Raw genomic sequence first — 11849 nt, 5'->3', positions numbered from 1 at the left:
AGTTAGCGGGAAGGAGAAGGAGAGTGTGAGAGAGTGAAGAGAGCAACAGCTTCATAAGGTCAGAGGTGGCCAATCTCTTCCACCACCACCAGCTTATGGGGTTTATGGCAACTTCTGGGCTGGGCAACTAAACCTCCAGCCGGCTGGAGTGGTTGGATATACGGCAAAGAGGGGGTTATAAAACCCACGCCATGTGTGGGATGGTTCCAGAGAGATGATGGGGATGATGAGACATCCACACCCTATCGTGAGGTAAGCCTTTCCGTGGTGATAACAGGGAAATTCACATTGTCCCGCCCCCACATCCTCCACCTGTAGCACATCTAACTTTGTGGTTGGTCACTAAATCTGATGAATTGAACTAAAGGCAAATTAACACAGCCTGGAACTTCCAACAGACATGCGTCTGACAGCAACCTGCAGCCCAGCTGTGGAAAATCTGTCTTCATGATGTCACAGGGCACCGTGATCTTGATAAGAAAGGAGGAAGCATCCCATTCTCCACGGAGTTTGCCCTCCATAGATAAACAAATTGAGGTTAAAACTACATTTACATTTTGATAAACTGATAAGTCTTTCATGCTGTGCTGGAGCTATGGAATAGTTTTAGACCAACTAATTTTACAAGCACAGTCATTAATGCCAAGTGAAAACAGTGAAGTGAAGCAGTTGTTCAATCCAGCCATGCTTAAACGCTACTGGCAAAACCCTCAGTAGGATGACAAACCTTTACAGGCTTATATTAGACCTTCTGAGGCACCTTGTGGTTGATTCACCTCCTCAAAAAAACTGTAAAAATCTAATCTCAAAAATGACTGGAGAAAAACTGAAAAAAAAAAACATTTTTATTATTACTCATGTCAAAGTCCTCACCGCATATGACATTTACCATGGCCTGCATGGAAGCACGTGTACTCCATGTCTGGAGTAGTGGGTTGAACTGGGGAGCAGGGGGTTTGGGGTTCGAATCCCGCCTGAGTTTGGTTGTACGTGGTAATCTTGCTGTGACTGTGGCACTGAGCAGTGTCCCACAGCCTAAGACACCACGCAGAGTGAGGCTGGTTCCTGCCGACAGGGCCTGTCAAGGCGTCAGGTTCCCAATCTCCTCAGTAATATACCTTCTCTTATGCTAACATCAGGGCAGCAGTATAGCAAGGTGGTAAGAAGCTACTGGGGCACTGCTACTGTACCCTTCGGCAAGGTATTCAACCCAGAATTGCCTCAGTAAATATCCAGCTGCATGAATAGATAACAAACAAAAGTCATATGTAAATCACTCTGGATAAGAGCATCTGCCAAATGACAATAATGTAAAGTAAATGCAGTAAGCAAGCTAATGGCAGTTGTCTTCATTTATTTCTCATATAAGTTTTTGCACACATATCCTGCAATGTGATCAAACTGTGACCATACATATGTTCAACTTAAAGGCTTGGCACTAAATTTATTGGCAACATCGGAAAACAATAGCTTTTCGTCTGTTGAAATACAGTTTTTGGCACTGAATTTCACCTGTCTTGTCTAGAGCTGACAAAAAATAGCAACTTAGCTATTTAAAGACGTTACTGTATAGCCTGTTTGTAGAATGGTGTCCTAGCAATCCCTAATATTACAGAACGTGGAGGTGGAGGAAAAATGCAGCAGACTTTACAGTACAACAAGGTTTCATAAAGTACAACTTGTTTCCTGCAAAAGTTATTGGTGGACATATATACAGATATTTCTCTTACAATATAGCATGTCTTCAATTACTGCCAACATGGGGGCTCACATGATCAGATCTGACACTTGCTGTGCCATGCACAATCCAATCAAAACAGCTTCCACAATAAAGGGAAAAACATATTTCTATAGCACTCAAAACTTCACCTTGATAAAGAGATGAAAAAGTGATTACAGAACATCCCACTTTGTTGGGCCTGAGTCAAAACTCTCTGGGGACGACTCATACAAAGATGAAGCCGCGTGAGCTAGGTGATGAAAGGCAGAGGGCAAAGGTCAAGGTTTTCTTCCAACTCTGGTCGTGTGCTCCAATTATAATCTTACTCTTACAATACAATGGCCGTTTGCAATGTTTTTTATGGTGTCCACTCTCAACATAAATACAAAGGACAGCCTGAAGTGTGCACTGCTGTGTAACTTCAGGGCACTTGCCAGCTCCTGTCTCTGTCTGATTGGGCTCAAGCCATTTTGCAATCCTGCCTCAATGCCAGGGCCTTACTTTTCCTCTCATTATGCAGGGATTATAGTCAAAGGTCATTAAGAAATAAAACAAAAATCCATCCCTAGCACTCAAAAAACTCCTGAAAAACAACCCTGCCTGCAAGCTAATGAGCTTGCAAATTAAACACACTCCACTCAAAAATAAATTAAAAAATAAAATGACCAACAGATGAGTTACTACACAAAAATGCTTTGAAGAGGAATTATTACATCTAAAATGGTGACATGATTGTGTGCCAGGTAACTGGTGTGTATTAGATTCAGCTTTTGCTGCTTCTTAGATATCCCAGCACTTGGGAAATTAGAGCAGGTTCTAGACATCTCTATGGACGTATGAGAAAAGTGATCCCTTTACAAAATAAAAGTGATTTGGCCACTAATCTGTTTCATAATCCAAATACTCTCATTCTCAGATATATGTTCACTCACCTGAAAAAATCTAAGTGACCCGTTAATGGAAGACCCAAACAAATGAACAAAGAATAATTAATAACAAAGAACAAACAAACAAACAAACAAACAAATAAATAAATAATGTATTCAATCATTTCTCTTGACTAAAAAATTTTAAATTATAAAACCTATGTAATATTACTCTGAGAAAAGGCATGCTCATAAGTAACAGATTTTATTCCAGAAAACACATGGGAGACTTTTTGTTCACATCCTTCTAATCAGTGTTTTGTAAATTTTAGCATTTTGTCAGTGTATGGATTGCACTGACTAGATGCTGCCTGTGGTGTTTTATGCGGTTGTGGCACTGTATGGGTGTTTTGATTCCCAGTTCCCTCCCAGTCAGACTTGCTCTAGATCTTTCCAATCCTTTGATTTCCACTGTAAATTGCTTTCTTGGGTCTAAACCACCAATGATTTGACTGGGTTGAGGTCTAGAGATTGAGATGATTGGTTCAAAACGATTATTCTTGTGCTCAGTTGACCATTTATTTGTAGATTTTGAAGAATACTTCAGATCATTGTTACAATGAAATATTCATTCATAAACTTGAGCTTCTTGTCAGAAGGGACCAGGTTAATTACAAATTTCCTGGCATGTGCTGACATTGATTACTGCCTCTATCTTAAGGGCACCAAAACCTGTAGATGCAAAATACCCCCAAAACATTATAACCCTCATCATATTTCAGTGAACATGGGTCCTTTCTCAACTTTGTAAGACAAATGCAACTAATGAGCATGTACAAAAAGTTGTTTCCATGTATTCTTACCATAAGACATGCTTCCCATTTTCATTTAGATGTAGTCATTTTGTGGCTTGCCTTCAAAAGGAGGCTTTTTCTTGACAACCCAGACATTTATGCAACATTCATGCATGCAATTTTAAATGGCTCTTTTCACACTGTGTAACCTGAGGATGCACGTTTTTGGAAGATCTTAGATCATTGCTTCTGTATGCGTCTATTTAGGCCTGGTTCCAGAAGCATTCATTGAACTTCCCATGAACACAATGCTGGTGTAAATTTGTTTTGTTGGATTTTGATGTAATGAATAAATATAACCTTTTTGGATTACAATTCTTTGTTTGTGAACAATTTGAATTTGCTCAGTGCAATGCTATTAATTAAAGTGTAGAAAAAAATTCTTTTTCATAGCACATTTGTGTGCTTGTTGAGGTACAAATAAATTAGAAATGTTTCCATTAACCATATATTACAATAACTTTTATCACAGAGCCAAGAAGCCATATTTCATGTCTGAGGCCTCAGTCCAAATAGATCACTTTAGCAATGTCAATCTAGGATTTTTTATTTATTTATTTTTTAAATAAACCCGTAAAAAGCGAATGCTTTCCTTTCCATTTTAAAACACACTCAGTTCTGATATAAAGGGCTGGAAACGCTCCTTCACATTCACGGTCGGCTAAAACGAATGACCCATGAAACATTGGACAACAAAGACAGCTCTCCCACGATGCAGCAGTAACTTCTTTAGAGCTACAGAATAGTCAATTTATCAGTCGCTCGCGCTTACCTAACTTGTTTTTGGCGTTACCTAACGGAAATGTGATCCCACAGATGTCCTAAAAGCCATGTGTTTGAGCGATAGAGTTTGTTGGGGGTGACACTACTGCTGTGAACACTGGAAAATTTATGGCCACCTTAATAACCTCATCACCAGCATCATCATTCAAGGTCTCCAGGGAGCAGTACCATCAACCATCTAAAAAATTGTTCTGTGGCGCTAAACCTTTGACATAGAAAACCGTTTAATGAGAAAAAAACAGACATTCATCTCATGGGCACCTACCAGTTAAACTTCTCCATCACCACATGTAAAACCAACTAATTATTAATACTTGCATAAGTAGGCATTACCATTATTATGTGAATACTGGTAAACAGTCAGATTTTACGTTATTTTTTCCCCCACATTTCTTTCCTGTATATATTCGACAATATTTCAGAGCTTTTATAACATGCAACATATGAAAAAAAAAAAAACTCAAATTTAATTGTTCAAGCGCTCACAGTAGAGAGAGAGAGAGAGAGAGAGAGAGAGGGAGCTCCTCTCTGAAGTCTACCGTTTGATCTTGACAAAGTGTCTTTGAAATCTTCAGCACTGTGTCTTTCCTGTAGGACTGTGAAGGAGAAGATTGCGAAGTGTTCAGATGCGCATCTGTAACAGTTTTTAAGGTGTGCAAGAACCGGCAAATACATGATTGTCGTTATCAAAGAGCTATTCCTTTAACAAAACGATGACTACTTAGGGAAAGATTTTGAATTTCCAATACTCCTAAAGAAATAGCCACACAACTTGGTTTTATAATAATAATAATAATAATAATAATAATAATGTTGAGGAGAAGCAGTAAAAGAGCAAACAATTAAAAAATATATATACTGTATATAACATGTGGACGCACGGCCACAAAGAAAGTACGTATGGCAGCCAGACTTCAATGGTCTTGGACATCTGCACACATTTCCCTCACGGCAATGGTACAGTGTTGCTACCACAACGAACCAGTCCAACATGGCATCATTGATTTATGTTCTTCGTTTGAAATAACAGACTGAAAATTGCTCCAGTCTTGCTACATTGCCGGTATTGTGAAATGTTCTGCGTTATAAGCAAAATTAATATGTATATACGTGTACATATGTCTCCTGTAGTAATGGTCATGAAAATAAGCCTCGAAAGAGAATTATATCGAGACAGTAATTACCAATAACAGCAATGGCGTTTTCCAAATAAATAAATTAATGCAAAAACACAGTTAACAATTACACATATACACACCAAAATACAACAAAAGTAGTATTTACCTTTACATAATTCCAGCGTTTCCTTTGTTTAACTCTTGGTGGAAAAACCCTTGTGTTTTATCACGTTTTCAGATAGTCAGTCTGAATTCAAAATATATGTACACACCGAATAAGTACAGTTCATGGACCGAAAGCTCCAGTCTTCACGCTATCAGAACACTTAAAGCAGCCAAAGGTTAGACTTTGTACTTTGCCAATCGACCGCGATATATATACATTACTGTACTCAGCGCTCGTGAAACTAAGCGGTAAATTCACTGCACACTGCTTATAAGTATCAAACCGAGGTTTCTATTTAATCAAACTATTAAATATGTAGAAGTAGCATCAAGACCTCATCAGTCAATACCAGTAAATGGATGCTTACGTTTGCAAATCCCTTTGTATATCTTAAAAACAACAACAGAAAATAAGAGTGATCTGAATGGTGACAGTAGTCATATAATTATAGAGAAATTGAATATTTCACACCACAAAGCAGTGCAGGGTGTGGTAATCCTAAATACCACAGCACAAAGATACTGCTTTCAAGGTGCATGTCTGAACCAGTCGGTATAAATTTATGTACTGAGTACCTGCTTTGATATAGCTCAGCCCTTTATAGCTGGAGCAACATAAAATCCTCAAAAAGGCTCACTACATGACCACACCAACTATTACCATTGCCAGCAGAACTGTTATATTCAATGCACATTTTTACTCCCAGCAGGTGAATATTAAGTAATTGTGTTTCTGCAGTCCAAATTTGTGCATTAGACGTAACATAAGGGAAGATGTTGGAGTATTGCATAGTGTATTACGGATATAAGAGAAAGCATTTTTAAAGGAACACTTTGTGACAAACTTTTTCAGGTTGTGTGCGATTTCGCTGACTTTAGATGCTTCCACAGCTTGAATAACTTCTCCCCTGAAGTAGTCATTCAGTCCTCCATCAACCACAAATCAAAATGTTCAGATATGCAAAGTGCAACTGTTTTAAGAATTTCAGGTGGTTTCTTGGGTCACCCACTTTGTGCTTAATGGAACATAAAGAACTGGGTTTTTTTCCCCCTGTTGATTTCATTGATGCAGTGTTAATAAGTGTTAATTTATAATATTGTCACTTTGCATTACAAAGCACTGATTTGCACCATCTTTATAATCAGCAATGTTTCACAGGACAGGCCGAGCTGTGCTAATGTCATAATGATGCTGTGGAAGGCTGACCTGCAGATCTTCCGTTTCACCGGTATTCTACAATTCATTACATTACCTTACGCTACCCTCAATGATCATCCTGATCGAGTTACATAGGTTACAATTTTATCCATTTATACAGCTGGATATTTACTGTAGCAATTGTGCTATGGAGTGCCTTGCCCAAGGGTGCAAAAAGAGTGCCTCAGCAGGGAACTGAACCAGCAACCTTTCAGCTTCAAGCCCTGTATCTTGCTACTACCCCACACTGCTGCCCACTGTGCTGAATTTCAGCATTTTTTGATTTAATTTTACATTAGAAACATTGGAGAGCTGCACTTTTTATAAAGGCTGTGAGGTTGTTGAATGTAGATCAGTCTATAGTGTTTGGCTACAGAGACAGACAGCATTTCTAAACAGCCATTCTATTCTAAAAACCCCACTCTCAGCATTACCTGATAGATTCATATTCTGCACTTCCTGTTCAAACTTTGGAATGCCTGGGGAGAGTTGCACAACGAACATTTTAGTCATTCAAGTTCAAAAGCAATCTTTTTTATCTCTTGTTTGCTCTCAGAAAACCTATCTTGCTCTGTAAGACTCTGTGTAGTCATCTCGCAATACCTGAATTGATTGTGTTTGACTCTCCCTCACGTAAACAGTCTAGAGGTGGTGTGCTAAAAAACAGGAGCCGTACTGCCCGTGATGGACACCCCTGAGTGATAGATTCACCCCTCTGACCTCCCAACATTAATATGTGACATCTGCAATCCTCATGGGCAATGATGCTCATTCCTGGGGCTGCCGTTTCTGAGCGCTGCTGATTCCGCTGCTTCGATTGTAATCAATTAGCCTTGTGACACTCAATTAGAAAATAATGGTATGTGTGTGTGTGTGTTCCTGGTAAAAGACCACCTCCTGCGTTGAGCCAGCTTATCGGTGTCGACAGTTGTAATGCTGCTTAAATTGAACCAGGCCTCCTCTTCAGTTTCAGAGACCAACAGTCTTTATCATTCAAATTTATTCAATTTCTACATCAGCCCTGCATCAATCCCCTTCCCTGCCAATGTCATCCCTCCTTCCATTGGCACGCAGTGGTGATGTAACCTACATCAACATAATGCACAATTAAAGATGTATATATTCATGAATGCTACTGAAGGAAGGAAGAAAAAAAGTGATTGCAGTCTTAATGGGCAATTTGTTAGTGTCAATCACAAGCTGTAATGCCATTTAACTGGTTAAATGGTGTCATTCTGATGACAGTATCGCCTAAATGTTTTTTTTTTTCCTGGGTACTGTAAGGATTTAATGTGTATTACATCCCCTTCAGTGCTCTTAAACAGCAGTGTTTGACAGACAGAGGAACCAACCTGAACAATATATGCATTACACTATGTATTGTATACACTTCTGTATTTAAAAATGGAAATTTAAAATGCATGTCATGTCTTCCAATGTCTGTCCCCTGAAGTGTTTAAGTGTTGTTCCAACTTTACCTTCAGTCCTTGAAGGTAACTCAAAAGAATGAGTATTTCACTGGTATGGAAGTGTTGTGAGCCTGGTCTGACACTGTTGGTTGTTTAAATTGAATGGTTACACTTACATTCTGTTGTGATGAAAATCACTCTAGATTAGAGTGTTTCTGCTAAATGCATCTATTGTTATGTAATGTAATTTAATGAAATGTATTTCTATATACCAGTGGTGTTTTTCAGTATGTGTACTCTGTGCAACAGATATAGTTGGGGGCTCTTAATTCACAGCAATGGGAAGCATGTTGTGATGATAACCAAGCCCTTTAAAATGGCAGCCTTGATGTGAAGGCTGAATGAGATTCTTGGAATAAACAGAATCAATTTTGATCATCAGTGGGCAGTTTCTGTTGTAACTGAGCGTTACTTGTGTTCAGGCTGGGTGCATTGTATCAGAAACAACCTGCTACTTCTTGCATTTGATGTTAATTTTATGTGTAGTATTATGATGTATTATTTGTGTTCTAGGGACTGTTGTATCATAGTATACTTGGCTTTTGTCAGAGTGCACAAGTTAACTTGTGGCAGGGCTTGAATGGTGTTATGCTCACACTCATTGTTCCAGGAGTATTATGAGCCTGGTCTGACACTGTTGCTCATATAAATTGTAATTTAATGTAGTGTAATGCAGGCTGGGTGCACTGTATCAGACACATCTCTTTCCACCTCAGTCAGCCTTTACTGCCACTGTGATTGTGTCCTGTTCAGAGCAGAAATCCCTCATGACAGGTACAAATCTTCTTGATGGTTATTAAAACAGCAGCAGTCACCAGTGCCATAGACCAACTGCAGTATCGTGCTGCATCTGGCAGATTTATGCTGAGAGCGCCCGACAGGCACTGCCAATCACGGAGTAGAGATGATAGCCCAGCTATCCTTAAATCCCAAACTAATCGAGACATCACCGTGATATTCTTACAAGGCCCCATGTATATGGGGAAAAGACTGAGAATGTGTTAAAATGAGTGATTGCAAGCAGTCATGAAATTATACTGCTTGTTATAACTGCAAATTCTCTTTTCCATCCAATATGACCGTAACTGTGGATTGCTGATACAGGGAGCAATGAGCTCTAAAAATGACTTTTACTGCATATACAAGAATGTGTGGGGCACTAAGTGTGGGGCACTTGTGTATATGACATAGGGGCAGTTGGGCAATACTGATTTCACGAGGTTGTTTTCTGAGGTTGATCAACATAGTTATGCTTTGTCACATGGGCATTATGATGGCTCACTAACAACCATTGAAAAGACTACCTGTCATCAGTCTCAAATAAGAACTTAACATGGCTTTCCTGGGTTCCTGCTTTCTGAGTACCTGTCAGGCCATGGAGGAGATTAACAATACAATATTCAACATGGACATTAAACTTACTGTTTTTATTTGTTGTGTAAATGTGTATTTGTGTACAGGGCCCTGGTTTTCCAAATGATTACACACCTTGCTATAATTAAGACCTTTCACATCAATTTCACTTCAGTCAGTCTTGGTGCCAAAGTATGTTCATTGTTGTGCAGGCATTGAATAATGGATTAATTGCTACATTGACTGGCCACACCCACCAGGTCATATGACAGAGCGGTGGCTTGTGAGTAGGAGGAAAAAGAGAACAAGGACTGATTTGGGGGGAATGGTGTTAGCCTTTGCATAAACATTTTTAAGTCCTTGTTTTATCCATTGTATTTGTTTTATGTAACCCCTTGGCTAGTTTCTTCCCAAAGACCAATGCCACATTCAGCCGCAGAGTCTGGGTTGCCAGGGCTTTCTGAGGTTGGGCTGAATGTAGACGGACTGTGTGTTAACAAGGATAAGAGCTGATGCACTGGGGCTCGATTAAATTCAAAATCAAAGCAGGGGCTTTTTGCTGGGGCCAGCAAGCGATTAGTCCTTCATTAATCTTCGTTTTGTGCGGCTTCATTACAGAGCAACAGCAGGGGTCATTAGCTTTTGCTTGTAGTACAGGACAGAGATGTATGTGTGACAGGGCAGGCATGTATGCTGGTGCAGAGCTGCACATTCAGAATACAGAAGCAAGGGCAGCAGCAAAGAGTCATAGTGTAGGGCAGCAGTGTAGCATAGTGGTAGGGGAGCAGGGCTCGTAACCAAAAGGTTGCCGGTTCGATTCCCCACTGCAGCACTGCTGCTGTACCCTTGGGCAAACCTGTACTTAATCTAGAATTGCCTCAGTAAATATTCAGCTGTATAAATTGTAGCCTATGTGAGTTGCTCTGGATAAGAGCATCTGCTAAATGGCAATAATGTAATGTAATGTGTTGAGGCCAGATCTCCTCTGGGTTGTGTGCCGATGTCTGAGTGCTCTTCATGTACATGAGAAACTGCGTCGTACATGTGCAGAATTCACATTGTTCTACCTTTTTGTAATCCTGATGCTTTCAGTTTGAAGCAACTATTTAATTTTGAGCACTTACTTTAAGTTTATCTATGTTTTTGCAATTACTATCATTCCTAATCAATTTAATTTGTCTTTCACACAAAGTGCCCTGGAGGATGATGTCACCATGTGATGCATTGACCATGTAACCTTTTTTTCCGTGAGTGGCGCTGAATGCGGGCTTTTAGTATATAAAGAGGAATGCTATGTGTGTAATAATGATACTAAAACCAATGGGCATTGGATATAGGGCCACAAACTTTAACCCAATTATTGACTCTAAAAATCCTTTTATTATTAGATTATGTTTTAGTCTGTGCTAAAAATGTGGCAATATGTCATGGCATTGTGTGCTGAGGTAGAGATGTTTCAATGTTGTGTCTCTGAGAGGGTGAATTTCAGATTTATATAAAGTAGATAGAGATGTCTGTCAATTCCCCATTTGTCCCTCTCCTTTCCTCTTTAAAGGACAGAAAGAATGATACTGCATTCTGCCCGTGCTTCTTGCGGGTTTTGATAGGTTCCTTCCTTTCAGTGGTGTTTCATTGAAAATTTCCCCCCACACTCCTTTTCCTGGGTCAGGCTGACCTTGGTGGCAACATCACTCCCCATTGCGTAAACACACAGGAAAAAAAAAAAAAAAACTCTGTCTGTCATGGTAAACCATGTGGAGCTGGGACGTACTTAAGCTATGCCTAAAGATGGACAGCATGAAGGCTGTAAAATAAAAAAAAAAACCCTAATAAGTAAGCGCTGTAATTAATAGAGAAAATTTACTACCGTTTGGGGAGTGTTTCTCCCGTAGGTATGCCTTGGCTGACTAATTGTGTGCGTTAGGCCAGCAGGGGAATATTTTACAGCCCAGTGATGTATGAGAGCTTGCCAAAGCCCTCAGTGTCGTGACAGGTTGCAGGCTGTGGCCCTGTTTATGTGCATATGTGTGTGTGTGTGTATGTGTGTGTGCGTGTGTGTGTGTGTGTGTGTGCGTATGTGTGTGTGTGCGTGTGTGTGTGTGTGTGTATGTGCACCTTCATAAACCGAGATGAGGTGTAAATAATGTTTGGCCAGCACACTGCTCAACTGTCAAAACCACTCTACGACCAGGGATCAGAAGTCACACTTCACCACTAACCTCATCTGACTCACCAGAGGGAGGGCTGTGAATCTCACTGTCTCTGACCTCCTCAGTCATGTTTTACAATTATGATGGAGAAGATGGCTTTATTTCATGAGCAG

Source organism: Megalops cyprinoides, chromosome 8 (genome assembly GCF_013368585.1).
Source record: "Megalops cyprinoides isolate fMegCyp1 chromosome 8, fMegCyp1.pri, whole genome shotgun sequence".
Taxonomy (NCBI): domain Eukaryota; kingdom Metazoa; phylum Chordata; class Actinopteri; order Elopiformes; family Megalopidae; genus Megalops; species Megalops cyprinoides.
The sequence above is the reverse complement of the archived record's forward strand: the minus strand, read 5'-3'. Positions refer to the sequence as shown.